At 54.7% G+C, this 12,179-nt stretch overlaps 1 long non-coding RNA gene across 2 annotated transcripts; it reads left to right on the forward strand.

The window, feature by feature from the left end:
• The first annotated feature begins 2,659 nt into the window (after positions 1 to 2,659).
• LOC113456656 lies at positions 2,660 to 7,670 on the forward strand. Of its 2 annotated transcripts, none has more exons than XR_003377418.1 (3): positions 2,660 to 5,942; positions 7,287 to 7,390; positions 7,607 to 7,670. It is a non-coding gene; the product is annotated as an uncharacterized LOC113456656 (long non-coding RNA). The 2 variants fall into 2 exon arrangements; XR_003377419.1 differs by lacking the exon at positions 7,607 to 7,670 and adding an exon at positions 7,551 to 7,578.
• Positions 7,671 to 12,179: the final 4,509 nt, after the last annotated feature.

Raw genomic sequence — 12,179 nt, forward strand, 5'->3', positions numbered from 1 at the left:
CCGCCCGCCCGCACCGGCACCCCCCTCCTCCCGAAACCGCGGCCCGGGTAAGTACCTCCCGGGCTCGACCCCACCCCCGCACGTGGCCGCCCCGAAGTAACCGGGGGAGGGGGCGCTCGGACCGCCCCGGGGCTGCGGGTCGCGCGCCCGCGCCCCACCTCCCCCCCGTGCTGCGCTGTACATACCGCAGCGTCGGCCGCCGGGGGTGTCTCTGACTCCGGCTTCTGCTTGCTCGCCCACTCCTTGCAGACTTCCTCAGCCAGCACTGGAGCTGCAGCAGGAGAGACTTGAGCTAGACTCTGGGAAGACCCGCTCTGGCCAAGACCAGCCAGTCAGAGCAGAGGAGGCAGCGGCGGACTTTGTCCAGGATTCTTTTTCACTCCTCCAGAAGAGGCCTCCCCCTTCCCCCACGGCCGGGCTAGGACCGGGGCTGGAGGCAGGGGACTGCCAGTGCGGGACGCAGCTCCTCGCGGGACAGACTGTCCTCCCGGATCCCTCGTCGGCCCAGGCAAGGCTGTTCCCAGATTGCGGTGTTTCCGATTCGGGCTCCCGGGGATGAATCATCCCCCCTTTCCCGCCGCCTGGCCTCTTTTCCAGCCTCCTCCGCCCGAGGCCTCCGTGGGCCGCGTCCGAGCCGGAGCAGCACCGCCCAGGGGTCAGGGCCGCACGCTGGAGCCGCTCCAGGAGGCCGCTCGTCGTGGCCCGGGCACCGAGAGGCCGCGGGGCATCGGGGATCAGAGCGTCCACCGGCTCTCGGCCGGAGACGACCCCGGGGTCCCGGTGAGAAGCGGCCTAGCTCGGGCCTAGCCCGGATCGACCACCGCCCAGGGCCCCGCAGGCCCGGCCCCGACCCCCACGACACCCTGGCCGGCTCCAGAGAGGCCACGGGGTGGCTGAGCCCCGCCCCGGACCCCGCGACCCGCCTCCGCCCGCGCCCTCGACGGAAAGGCGCCCGCCTGGCCCGGCCCCGCCGACGGCCCCGTTCGCGCCGCCGGGCGCGCGGCCAGTTTCCATGATGCCGACTCGGTTCGGGAGCCCCCGCCTGGGATTGATTAGTCCGTGGCCCTCGCTAATGAGAGCCGGCTGCTCGCGGCCCGCGCCCCTCTGTCCCCGGAGACCGGCATCCCCCGGCCGCGGAGCCTCCCAAGGTGATCTGGAAACCTCCCGCTCCTTGTGTTCTCATGCGGGCGCTAGCCCCGGAGGCATCTCTCTGCTGACCCCAGCTCCGTACTCACTCGCTGGGCCTCCCCGGTCCTTCTGTCTTCCCGGGTGTTCCCCGACCTGGGCTACAAGCCCAGCTTCACTCGCAGCGGCCTGGGCGTTCTGTGGTCCCTGAACCCGAACCTCCACCAGCGAGTGACTCCCTAACCAGAGCACACGCCTGTCGGGCTCCCAGCTCTCCCCTGCCCTGCAGTCCTAGTTTAGCTCTGCCCCCCCCCCTTCTTTTTCTCGGTCTTCATCTAGAATCATCTTGGTTTCCACCCCTCCCCCGTAGCCACTGTCCTCCCTAGGCCACTCCATCTCTTAGAGTCCCAGTGGTCCAGCACCGCCTGCCCCTGTTGGGGGCGGTTTGCACGGAGCATCCTACGAATCTGATTTAGCTGAAACCCAGCTTCCTGGTGCTGTCCAAACGGTTTCCGAGCCCTCTTGTTTGAGCATGCCCCGACCCTCTCACCTGGCTGGTGTGGCCGAATCTCTCTAGGTCCCCAGCCCCTCTGAGCTCTGGCCCCAGGCCTCAGCCAGTTCCTGGCTCTTCTGTCAGAAACACCGATTCCCCTCTCCACCTCACGCTCCTGCGGGGCTCTGGGCCCTTGCTCCAGCCCCTGGCCAGGCCTTCCCTGCTTGGCGCTCTCTCTTAACACAGGTGAGCCCCTGGATTGCTCTGGGGACTGGATGTCTTTTCCTGGGTCCTTGCCGGCCTTGAAGTCCGAGGGGCGAGGCTATTTGTGCCCTGCTTCTTCCTGGAGCCTTGTACTCAGGGGAATGTGTGTCCCAGCTGGCCCTCCATGTTGGAGGAACATTTGTGAGGCCTGTGTCTTCCCCCACGCCTCCTGTTCTCCACGCTGGGGCCCTGCTCAAGGGGGGGAGGAGGGAGAGAGAGAGAGAAAGAAAGAAAGAACACCTAAGCTCTCCCCGGCTCATTTCCCCCATCTTTATAAGAACAAAAAACAACGCCACAGAGTGTTTTCAGAGTTGAAAGGAGAGCCACATGTTGAACACCTGGAACAGCGCATGCCAACAAACAGCCCACCCTGCCCTGCGACCGCGGGCTTCAGGCGGGGTCTGAGCTGTGAAGGGTGTGGCGGACAGGTCCCTTTCCCAGGTGTAAACCCCTCTGATTCTCTTCTGAGCTCTGGAAAGTAACAAGCGGGGAGATAAGGAACCTGGGAGGGGAAGCAAACATTCCTTCCCACCGGCCTCCTGCAGAGGGACCTCCCAGCCTGACGATTCCATCCTGTCTCTGCAGATGTGCGGCTGGCCAGTGGCCTGTGTTGGGACAGTGATGCTTCCCAGGCAGTCTGGATCCCACGCAGTTCTGCCCTGGCCTCTGTGTGACCTGGACGCCTTTCCTTCTGGACCCGGAGGAGCCTGGATGGATGAGGTGGAAGCTGGAAACGCGACACCATCACCCTGAGACCGTGGGGGGCGGGGTAGTGCACCCCACACACACACAGTTACAGAGAAAGACGGACTGATGGACAGGCACAGCCCTAACATGCTCAGGTCATGGAATCTCTCTCAACACTTTAGAAAAGCCTGCCCCATCTCTAGAGGGCACAGCTGATGGCTGTATGGTCCCCACTCCTGGTGACTTTAACCCAGAGATGCCTCGGGCTCTTTCAGAGCCGCCCAGGGGAGGGAGTGTGGTTCTCCGGCTTTGCAGAATGGCAGTGGGAAAATCATAGTTCCCTCTGTTAGCATCTACCCGGCATCCCTCACCGGCAGCGTTGGGGTGGGAACAGTTCAGTGAGCCGTGTTTCACAAGGTGAACCCAGAATCCCAAACCCAGGCTCCATTTCCTGAAGCAGAACCCCAGACATGGGTAGTGACTTGCCCAGGGCAGCTCAGCCAATGCCCGGCAAAGCTGGGATCCAGGCTTCTGAATCACAGTTACATCCCTAGTGCAGGCCTTTAGAGGGTAGTGGCTGTGTGCCGCGTAATTCATGCCCCCTCTGGAAGCTCTACCCTGGGTGACATGGGCTTTCTAGGTGTCCTTAGGCTGCTGGCATAGCCTAGGGAAAATGAATGTGGGCTCTGTGGCTCCCTGAAGCCCAGCGAGGAGGAGGAAGAGCCTGGTTGACCCAGGAGCCACTGAACAGGACCTTGTGGCCACAGCAGCTTCCACAATAGTGCCTGACTGTCACCTATATGTCTGTGTGCTCATGTGTGTGTGTGTGCGCGCGCGCGTGTGTGTGCTCACGCGTGTGTGCTAGCAGGGAAGGGGGGGATGGTAATCAGGCTTGCCTATGGTCACGTGCCAAAACAAGGATGTGTGAGACCCAGGCCAATCAGTTTGGCTGTTGAAGAGCAGGTGCTTCCCGCCTGGGGGTGACAGACTTTGTCCCTCTAAGACTGCGGGTGCAGCAGCTGCCCCGGGGGAGTCCCATCTAGTCCCTCCAGGAAGTGGTCCGCTCTGCTCTGAAGACCCCGGGAGGCCTGGCCGAGCCCTGCTCGGAAGTGAAGTGCCCAGAAACATTATCTGCTTGAGCGGCAGTCACCTTAGCAGGGGCACCACCTCAATCCTGAAAGTTCCACCTGGGCCGGTTCAGAGCGGACATCTCCCACACACACACACCAGGAGGAGGGTAGGATAGGAGTCCAAATATGAGCAAGGGCTGGGAAGAGATGTCTCTCAAAACCCTGGGAGTGAGGGGGCCTACAAATGACTCGATAAGCTGATCTGCCAAGGGCTTGGAACAGGGCCGCTGGCTGGAAATGTGGCCACAGACACTTGCTGACCCCCGTTGGTCTTCTCCAAAACAGGTGTGTCCCTTAGGTCCTCCCCGTCCTCCCCCTCCTCCTCCTGAGTGCTCCCAGCTGGCAGGTCCCAGCAGGAACCTCCGAAACAAAACCAAGAGAAAATTGGCTGTGGAGGGGGAGGTGTTTACGTCTCTGGGCCTGAGCTGCAAAGTTGGGAAATGGCATTTATACACAGGCTAAGCCGTTGAGAGGAGCAGGGCAGCAGGTCGTCCGCCCACCCTGGCCTGGTAGCGCTCTGTGTGCTGTGAACCTCCACGGTGCCACGTGTAGCTGTTTCCGGGATTGTTTTGCACAGGGGCTGGGAAAAGCAAGGCAGAGCGCTGTCTCCGACTTCACAGCAGGGCCCTTTAGCAGTCGGGGCTGCTGGGGAGGCTGCAGGCTTGTTGCTCTGCCTTCCCTAGAGTGTGGCACTTGCCTTTGTAGTTGAAGATCTTTGCTGTCCCTTGTCCCCAGGCGCCTAAATCCAGCAGAGGAGTTGGGGACCCCAGAGGACAGCCCGGGATTTCGTGGGGAGCTGGGAAGTGAATTCTAAGACAACTAGGAGTCAGCCATAGATACCTCTGACGTGCGGCAACTCCTTTTGGTGGCAGTGAGCTCACAATGAGGCCGTGGGCTCCGTGTCTCATGGGAAGGGGGCTCTGGACCCTCAGCAGGGCAAGAGGCGCCCAGCCTGAAGGGGGCGGGGTGGAGAAGGTGTGGGGTGCCCCCTGGCGGCCAGGCTTCGGCCCTGCCCGAGTGTGCCGGCTGCCCTCGTTGGTGCCCACGTGTTCTTGCTGATCTGCCAGGAACACCCGCCTTCAGGCCTCATGTGTGAACTCCCTGCAAACACCCTGCTCCCCTGGAGAGGTCAGAGCAGATGTTCATCCGAGTGTCTGCCACATGCGGCTTACGGCCGGCTTGGTAGTGCTCTCGGAGGCCAGAGAGGGCTGCACCGCTCTACTCCCTGAGGTTCCCTCCGGAAACTTGGGGTTAAGAAGTGCAAAATCACCCCATAACGACAACTACATCCCACTGCACTGAATGGGTCCACTCACCCATTCTTCCCTGTCTGCTTGCGTGGACACGGCCCTCGCTTGGGCATCCAGCAGGCCCGAAGAGGCCCCTCTTTATGAGACAGGTCTGTTGAAGGTTGTGGTGACAGCCACCAGCACAAGGGACAGAAGCCCACGCACAGGGGACAGAAACCCACTCACAAGTCCCCCTCATCCCTGCACAGCAACTGCCTGGTGAACCTTTGCGTCCACAGCCACGCCACTCCTTTCACAGGGCAGGGCTGCAGGCCACAATGAGACCCTCATGAGTGTCACCGTCCTGATGTTAAGGCCCTGAGTGGCGAGATGGTACCTAGGCGGCCTCCAGTGTGGGCTGAGGTGGGAGGAGAAAATGCCGCTCTGCCCAGCTCTGAGCCCATTCCTGCAGGTGAAGCGGGTGCAGACACGGTCTGGACCTCAAGTCTGTGTGAGTCCACAGCCCCCTCCACACTGAGCTGGCAGAGAGCTGCGGCCGGGAGTGTTAAACTTACGCAAGGCCATCCAGCACGAAGGCAAAGGCAGACTCACCACTCAGTCTCAAGCCCTGCCTGCAGAAACTCAGCACACCATTTGCCCAGGGCCAGATCAATGGTCTCCCCGCCCCCACCATACTCTCAGGAAGTTCAGACCCCTGATTTAAAAACTGTAGGGGAGAGGAAAGAATGTCCCCGGAGGGCTGAGGTCCTAGAAGGGTCTCCCTAGGGCTCAGCGATGCGGAAGCCTGTGCCGGCTGATCCGAAATTCCCCTGCCTACGGGTGTTTCCTTGTTATGGGCTGCGGTCCACATTCCTGGTTTGGAAGAATCACCCATGATGCCCCAGGCGGCTTTTCAAACATCTTCACCAACTCATCTTCTCTTGCCAGGAGATGGTGGAGGGCCAAATACGAAGATGAACGAAGTCACCGAAAGTTCCACAGTCAACTTGGATGGTAGGTTCCTGGTTCACTCCACCCCACCCCGGGAGCTACCGGAGCCTGCGCGGCGGGTCGGGAGGGAGGCAGCTGCCACGCTCTGCTGCGGCGGCTGCGGCACGGTGCCTGGATTTACGAGCCGGCCGCGTGGTGGGGCTTGGCTGGCCTCCCTTCCCCAGGTCGGTTATAAATCAGGCCCGCGTAAACGCCTTTGTCCTGGGCAGCTTTTCTCTGCCCTCTTGGGATTAATGTCTAGGAGGCAAGAACTACCCCGCTTCTGCCAAATCTGATTTTCCTCTCGCCCCTGGCGTGGTTTGTGGTTCTCGTCCAGCAGCAGCAGTTCACAATCAGGTCCGCAACCCTGGTTCATGACCGGGGTCAGGTGCCGCACACACTGCACAGTGGTTGTAATTGGCGCCTCTTTAGAACAGCTCAGGCGGTTCTTCACTGGACTAGAAAAACCGGGGTTGTCTGGGAGGTGAGGATTAAAGATAAATGCAAAGTCCTGTACACAGTGGCCAGGCAGGGAAGACCTGGCCCCTCTCCTTGTGTCAGCTCCTCCGGAGAGGAGGATACCCCGGTTCTACTAAGATAGGGTTTTTTGTTTTGTTTTGTTGTTTTTAATAGCCCCTGTTCAGTTTTAACAATCCCTACGTGTGGAACTGGCTCGTCTCTGTGTGGCTTTCATATTTTGGGAAACATCCAAGGGTCTTCCTGACCTAGCGTTTCTTCATAGAAACCTAAGCCTAAGGGTCTGCAGGGGTTTTGCAGGGTGTCAGAGTTGCAGGCACCACCCCAGCCCCCAGCCTTACCCTACTTGGAGTAGGCCCTGCCTCACCCTTTTTGCTGAAGCTGAGGGGAACCAGGGCCTTTTCTAGCTCCTACCATGGCCTGACTTCCTCCTGCTCTCATGAATGGCCCTCTTATCCTACCCACTAACAAAGGAGACCTTCCAGCTTCCACAGGGACCAAAGAGAAGCCTTAAAGGCTGGTGATGAAACCGGAGGGTACAAGACTTGCCTAGCTTGTATTAAACTCTAGGTCTGAAATCTCAATCTCTCTCTATGTCTCTGTCTCTGTCTGTCTGTCTGTCTCTCTCTCTCTCTCTCACACACACACACACACACACACAGAGAGAGAGAGAGAGAGAGAGAGAGAGAACCTTCTTTCACTTAAAACTCAGCTTCATCCAAGAATCTGAGACATGGTTGAGCATCGGATGCTTGTGTAGAAGACCCAGGCCCATGTTTGGTGGCTCACAACTGTTTGTAAGGCTAGTTCCAAGGGATCTAGGGATCTGACACCCTCTTTTGACTTCTTTAGACATTAGGCACACACAATAAACTTTTTTTTTTTAATCAGCGTCATCAGGGTATTGTCGCCTTATGTCACTGAAATATGTCCTGGGAGGGAAAAGGAAGTGCACTGTGGACCCTGCTGACTTGAATAATTCAGTTCTTTTCTGGGTATGTCATGTGTAAATGTCCCTGTTTTCATTTTTCCTTCTCCTTTCTTTCCCGTGCCCTCAATGTGGTGTGTAAAGGCCGTGATTGAATAACCACACAATGCTGCTGTGGGGGGCTACAGACCCCTGGCCCCTTCCTTGACTTTCTTTGTCTGCCTCAGACCCTTTGCCTGCTGGAGTGAACTGAGCAAAACAACTTGTTTACCTGTGCCTGCAGCTGCCCTGAGCACGAGACCTTGATGGCAGGAGAGTGGTTTCTGGTGAGCCTGTGACTGAACGATCCCGAGAGCTGGGGCGTGGCCAGAGCCCTGTATAAGCTGCCCCTGAGCCCAATAAAGTTGGCGTTCTTGTATCGAGAATGACCCGTGTCACCATGTCTCTGTGTGTGTGTTTTTAAGTCTCCAGCTTAGTTACCCAAGGCTCAGGTACCACAAGATCAGGAACCAGGGAACCCTGAGAGATCACCTCAGGAATGGTGAGGGTGGATTGAAGATGGGTATGTGTCTGTGTGTTTTTAAAAGAATGGAAGAAAAGAGTAAGTTTTTTTTAAAAAGAGACAGAGTATAGACAGACAGATTATATTTATTTATTTATTTATTGTGTATACAATATTCTGTCTGTATGCCTGAAGGCCAGAAGAGGGCGCCAGACCTCTTTACAGATGGTTGTGAGCCACCATGTGGTTGCTGGGTATTGAACTCAGGACCTTTGGAAGAGCAGGCAATGCTCTTAACCACTGAGCCATCTCTCCAACCCCTAGACAGACAGATTAAAAGGAGAGAAGATGGAACGTGTTCAGATGTATGTTATTGCGTTGTCTTTTGGTTGGTTGACTGGAGAAAGACATTTTGATTCTGGCAACCGCTAAGAAAGGTATCTTAACTTTAAAATATGGGTCCAAGGATATGTTGCTTTGGAAAAGAGGTTCTGCTTTTGTTTCCACAGAGGATGAGAACCTGTGGAATCATTCCAGACTCATGTGGTTTGATGGACCAAAACCTCCTGAAATGTCATTGTGAATACCCCCAAGGTTATGTTGCTCAATAAACAGCAGGAAGTAGGGCTCGGGAGCCTGGCCACCATTGTGGACCCAAGGAATGGAGGAGCTCGGGTCCCTTCTGCACTTGCCAAGTGCGAGCCTGCTTCCTGGAGTCCCCGCAAGCAGAGAGGTGGCAGCTGGAACTGAGTGTGGCAAGGGCAGCAGACGCCTGTGAATTCTCACAGAGAGGCCCAGAAGGCAGCAGCAGGGCGAGGAGGTGGCGGTTCCCAGCTCTGCCCACCCAGGAGTCTGCAACGTGAGCACCAGGCTTCCCCACAGGACCCCAATTCATGCAGTAGCTAACGGGGAAGGTTCCCAAGCCTGCCTGCTGCCCCCACCCGTTATCGTGGCACATGCCAGTAGGATTTGCAAACTATGGGGGCGGTTCTGACCACTAAACCTGTGCAGCATATGTTAGTAGACCAGGATTTTAGCCCCGGGTGGGCACTGGGCGAGGATCTTCAGGGGCATCCACAGGCTGTTGCTGAGGAAGGGTGGGGACAGAATAGGTTGGAAAATTTATTCTGAGGGCCACTGTTGAGCCACAAATTGCAGTTCTCATCAAATGGAGAGAAACTAGGCCAGTATGGGTGGAACAGTGGCCCCTATCAGAAGAAAAGTTACTGGCTGCTCAGCAGCTTGTGCAAGAACAGTTAGCTGCTGGGCATATAGTCCCACACTCTTCCCTTGGAATACCCCCATATTTGATATCAAAAAGAAATCTGGCAGTTGGTGACCATTGCAGGACCTCAGGCAGGTTAACAAATGCATGGAAATTATGGGATCATTACAGCCAGAATTGCCAAGACCTGTGCTTTCCCTAAGGATTACCACATGGTGGTGACTGACCTCAAGGACCGCTTTTTCACTATTCATTTGCAACCTGGGGACTCACCCGAATTTGCTTTCAGTGTTCCCTCTATTAATTTCAGAGAGCTGCCCCCAAAGGTATCAATAGGTTGTGTTGTCCCAGGGCATGGTCACTAGTTCAACTTTGTTCCAGTTGTGTTTCCAGAGCCTTGTGGCCCCTAGGGAGCAACATCCCCAGCTATGTTCATTATATGGATGATATTCTTATTGCAGCCTCAAGGGAATGTGATTTGCATGCAGAGTTGCAGACACTTTATGAGGGACAGTAACAGTCTGCTTTAGTTGTTGCCCCCCAGAAAATGCAGACTTTGTTTCCCTTTCAGTATCTGGACCATCAGCTCCTACAGACTGGAGTTTGGTCACAAAAAAAAAAAAAATCACTCTTAGACTAGATCAGCTCTGCACTCTTAATGACTTTCAACAGCTTTTGGGAGACATTAATTGGATTAGACCATCCATGGGATGAACAACAGGAGAATGAAAACCCTTATATTTGAAATCTTTAGAGGTGACTCAAACCCCACTGACACCTGAAGGCCGTGAATGTCTTAGATTAGTCAAACAGCGGTTAGCAGAAGCCCATCTGAATTATATTGATTATCTCCAGCCTTTGCTTCTGCTGGTCTTCTGCACAGCCATGCAGCCCACTGCGGTCTTTTGGCAGGAGGGACCTATCCCCTGTGTTCATGGACGAGACTCTCCAAAAAGGTTGTGCAGCCCTATCATCTGGCTGTCCTGGAGGTGTAGCACACAGCCTACCTGGAGAGTCTTAGGACATTTGGTAAAATCCCTGATAAAGTGATTGTTCCGTACAATCAGGAGCAGCTTAGCTGGCTCCAGTTATTTGCCCAAAACGGACCATCTTTCTAACCACTCAGTCTGCTGAATTCGACAACCATTACCCCCCTAATAAATTAGTAAAACTTTTTGAGGAACATCCGGTTTGCTTTCCTAAAATTATTTTGCTAGCTCCCCTAGATTGTGCCCTTAATTATTTAAGGATGGACCCTCCAATGGCACGGCTGCTGTAGTCACAGCCCAGAAGACTGGTAAAATAAAAGCACCCTACAAGTCTGCACAAATAGTAGGATTGGCTGCCATTCATTTAGCCTTAGTTACCTTTCCAGCTGAACTTAGGAATCTTTTTACTGATAGCATATCTGTTGCTAAGGTCCTTCCCCCGTTTGGAAATGGCAGGAAATAATAGCCACTACCTCTGCAGTTCATGAATTGTTGACTAACATTACTTTTATGGGCACATTCTGGCTTCCCTGGCCCTCTTAGTGAAGGCAATGCACAGGTTGATCAAATGGCCCATGCTCTCTTAATCTCTCTGCCCCACGATTCCTTGGTCTCTGCCCAGTGGGCTTATGATAAATTCCATTTTCATGTTACTTCTTTGAGGCTCACGTATAAAATTTCTAAGGAACAAGCTCTTAAGACTGTCAAAGCAAGCCCTTTGTGTGCAGAACGCACTCCTGTTCCTCATCCAGGAGTTAATCCTCGGGGTTTTGCCCAGTCATCTCTGGCAGATGGATGTTACTCATGGTGCATCTTTTGGCAAATTGGGATTTGTGCACATGTTTCTGTGGATACTTAGTCAGGCATGCTTTTTACCTCCCTCCACCCACTCAGGGGAAAAGGTGAAGGATGTAAAAAGCCATTGCCTCCAAGCTTTTGCCTACATGGGGGTCCCAAAATTGATTAAAATGGACAATGGACCAACTTATATCAGCAAAGGCTTCCAATTATTCTGTGACCATTATGGCATGCTTCATAAGACAGGAATTCTTTACAATCCCCAGGAACAAGCTATAGTGGAATAGGTTCACCAAACTCTCAAAAACTATATTTATAAAACAAAAAAAGGGGGAGTATAGTAGTCCCTGGATATCCTTTCTAATGTTCTCTCTCTATTAAATTTTCTAACATTTGAATCACATGCTCAAACATGGGCTGCTCAGAGGCACTGGCAGCCCCGTGGATCTACTCATCCGATGGTACAGTGGAAGGATGTGTGGGCTGGAGCATGGAAGGGGCCTGATGCAGTCCTCATTGGGGGTGTGGGAGTGTATGTGTGTTTCTGTAGGATACTGAAAGCCCCATTTGGATTCCTGAATGGCTTGTGCATCCTATGGACAGTTTCCTGACCATCAGCCACGGCCAACAGGTACAATGGGCCCCGGTTCAGGAATCCTCCGGTGCTGATGTTGGTAGGCCTGGATAGTCCCGTGTAGCTGAACTTCCTTTCCATTGATTGGGCTATGGAACAGCCAACCGTTTCCGTTGATTGGAGACATAATAATGTTATTGGTATGTGGAAACTATCTGGCAGTTTGGGTTTTATATTTGCCAAATTTTCCTTCTCCTTGTGTTAAATGTTGGCCTGGTACTACGATTTATGGCCAGAACACATTATTCATTGTGGTGATAGGGACCGTGATCACTTTACAGGAATGTTAGCAAGGATTCTCAGATCCTTTCCGGAATCCAGCCCAGTGGAGTGCGGTGTCTACCTTCACGGGATGGTATCTCTGTGGACTTTGTGCCTGTTTAAATGTTGGACCCTTGGCTGTGTAGGATTCTACCTTGTTTAACAGAAAACAAGATGGAAAACCAGAGCCAAAATAGGGCTTCTCATGCGGCTGTCTGTGCCTAATTATACCTTGAATGATTCTGCCCTTGACTCTTCTCAAGTTTTGTGTCTTTTGAACAGCTGTTGGGCTAGCGAGATGACTGCCACTGTGGGCCGGGTTCCAGGCTTGGTGTCTGTTCCAGTGAGTCAACTGGTGCTGAGCCATCCCTGCCGAGACTTCCGGTTCCAGGCTTGGTGCCTGTACCAGCGGGTCAACTGGTGCTGAGCCATCCCTGCCGAGACTTC

Source organism: Microtus ochrogaster, chromosome 10 (genome assembly GCF_000317375.1).
Source record: "Microtus ochrogaster isolate Prairie Vole_2 chromosome 10, MicOch1.0, whole genome shotgun sequence".
NCBI classification, from domain to species: domain Eukaryota; kingdom Metazoa; phylum Chordata; class Mammalia; order Rodentia; family Cricetidae; genus Microtus; species Microtus ochrogaster.